Source organism: Egretta garzetta, unplaced genomic scaffold (genome assembly GCF_000687185.1).
Source record: "Egretta garzetta isolate BGI_Z169 unplaced genomic scaffold, ASM68718v1 scaffold639, whole genome shotgun sequence".
NCBI lineage: Eukaryota > Metazoa > Chordata > Aves > Pelecaniformes > Ardeidae > Egretta > Egretta garzetta.
Window position 1 is genome coordinate 174,991 of NW_009260834.1, and position 3,070 is coordinate 178,060.

A 3,070-nucleotide genomic window follows, 5' to 3' on the forward strand; every position below is an offset into this window, starting at 1 on the left:
ATACCATACTATTTTTGATGTTATTGTATCCCAACCTTTTATCAAATTGTCTATCAAAATAAATCTGTCACTTTTTCTATACACATTTCAACCTAAAAATAATTATGTCTTTATTCCAGAGTTGGTATCGGCTTGATGTGTAGTGCCCTAAAAACTCAAAGGTATTTATGGGTAAAAAACAAATTAGTATATATGTTTTCACTTGTACATTTATTATCAAAACTTCTAATTAAGTAGACCTTTAAGTGGCCTTTGTCATACTTGCACTGTTAGATACTATGTTCATATTATGAGGTTTTTTAGTACAACTCATGGAAAATAAGTGATTTATTTCATTTTCAGTTGCTTTGGTTTCTTCTAAATGTTTTTGTCTTTTTTTTCTGGGTAGGTTAATTTAAAAAAAAGATACCATTTTGAAGACAAAAGTTGAATAAGATTTTTTTTTCTCCCCTGAAGTATAGAAACAAAGCTTTTTGGCATGCTCAGAAATTAACAGGTTAAAAATGTTGGCATGTAATAAAATGACAGTTACAAAAATCTTCTTTCTCCCTTTTTCAACTGTAAGTATTTGCCAAATTTTCCTAGAGCTTGTGAAAAGCTTTGTTCCTGAGAATTATTTTCTATGGAAAAATACACGTATATATTTTTTAATATTTTTCCAGCTCTACTTCCAAGAATCCATGGGGAATATAAATATTTTTTTAGCTAGTATCAGATACTACAAATAGTATTGGAAGTTGGTGATTGTGTAAATTATTATGATAAATATTAACCCTTCTTTGATGTGAAGCATTCATGTAGCAATTTGATAGTTTTTGAATATACTCATAAGCTGTAATTACCTACTGGCATATTTGAAAGGATAGTCATTATTTGCAACATCATGTATTTGCTATTTCTTATTTATAGTGCACATAGGTTTGTTCATTTAAGTCACAAGATATCATTGTTCACTTTCCACCTTCTAGTCAGGAAAAAACCCCAAACAGGGTAATGAAATGTAAATAAGGAATAATTTTTTTTTTAGTTGAATCTATGAAATTTTCAGAATATGCACAAAAACTTGTTGAACTCATGAATGTTTACAAAAAGACCAACCTTCTGTGAATTTCGCATTTTAATTATTCCAGTATCTTCTAAACAGTCCTTGTGCTGGTTTTCCAGCTCATGATAGTTGTGTGGATGTTGTAATACACCTTATGAATCTTTGTTAATATCAGGTGTGAAAAAATATGTTAAAAATTATTTATGTAAATCAGTGACCACTCCATAATTCTGTCCACTTCCATTAGCTTTTAATTGTGCTCTGCTGCTCATGTATTAAAACCTTTCACATTATGTCTCTTTTATTGAGGTTAGTGTTTATTTATATGACTAACTGCAAGGGTGGATGGGTAAAATGAAAAAGAAAGGTGGGATTGTGTTTTCCTCTTCTGTGTCTCTCTCTTTCTCTCTCTCACTCTCCCCCTCTTTTCTAAACAAGCTAAGAGTTTTTATAATTCATCACCTGGCTGACAGATGAGTTCTGCTGGAGAATATTAGAAAATGTCTCAAATCTCATATATATGCTAATGGTATGCTGAGACTGGTTGGTGGTATGCCGGAGTTTTTAATCTGTCTCGACCAGTGTGGAAAGTGGAGGAGACAAGTCATTGCACTCGACAATTTATGATCAAACAACTGAATTGTAAAGGAAGAAGGACATGCAGAAAAGGAGAGTAATTTTCTGATTTAACAGCGTTGTTACTACAAATAAAGAAATCTTGATTTTGACTGCACTCGACATTAAATGAGTTTCCTGTGCCCTGCTCTGAATTTTTCATTTTCAGATTTGTATAAAGCACCCTGCTTAGATACAAGTGACAGATAAGGAGACGATTGCATATGGAAATCAAATGTGTATAATAAAGCCATCTTCTGTTTATTAAATAAACACATGTAGATGACTTCCGTGGAGAATGCACTGATAATTCTTCATTGTGTTCTAGTTTTTTTGCAAGTCACAAAGAATCTTATTTAACAACCACGAATGACTAGATGCAAGCTTTTCTGTTTACTACCTTATAACAAACCAGGCAGTCTAATATATGGCATTTATAAACATTTTATTTTGATTCTTTAGCCCAAGTTTTAGCTGTAACAGTACAATATATTAGTGTTCATGTTATTAGAGTTCTGAAAGCTGCAGCAGCGCATTAGTATTTTCTGAATATTATGTTTTCTTGATAGAAATGGTAAAGACTAGTCAGATATTATGCACATTATTGTAAAATGAAACTCCAGGAGAAGTGAAGTATAACATATAGCACTTTGGTCTTCAGATAAAAAAAAAAAATAATATTATATAGCCAAAACTAAGAAAAGACTGGGGTCTGCAGTCAACTTGGCAATGATTTCTGATTCAGTGATTTAAGAGTCTTAGTTTCAGATGTAAAAAACACCTGAAGTTCATCAAGGGATGTATTTGCCGTTCTATTTCTCACTCTTGATTTTTTGCAGATATGGCCTTCCTGTAAATTATTATTCTATACTGTGGTGTTAGGTAACATCATGAATACAGGTTGTTTTTTCCTGAAAGCATTTTTTTTTATTGCAACTGAAGTACTTATAGGCATTTTAAAGTAAAGCAAAAGGCACTTTTTTCACCTTCTGCCTCTGGAGAGTTAAGTTCAGATTTAGATTTTGGTTCACATTTTTATTTTGAGAACAAAAAGAAGTGAAGGGGGAGTCAGTAATGTCCAGACACTAATGAACTATATTTAGTGAAAATTATTGGCCATTTTGGAGGACGTCTTCCGTTGGTAGCTCACTCTGGCTGGGCTGAGAGGGCCATGATACTGTTTTACATCCTCTCCTGTATTTACCAGTATCAGCAGCTGCATTAGGAAGGTTTCAGACTGTCCGCATTTTTTTCTCAAATTATCAGCAGCATCACCCTGTACTTTTGCTCTTGCTTGAAATCTGCTTTGATGTTTTACTTCTGAAAAAGAAAAAAACCCCACCTACCAAACCAACACCCCAAAAGCAAAGCATGCCCACCTCCTGCCAGGCATTTACTGTTGAATGAGAG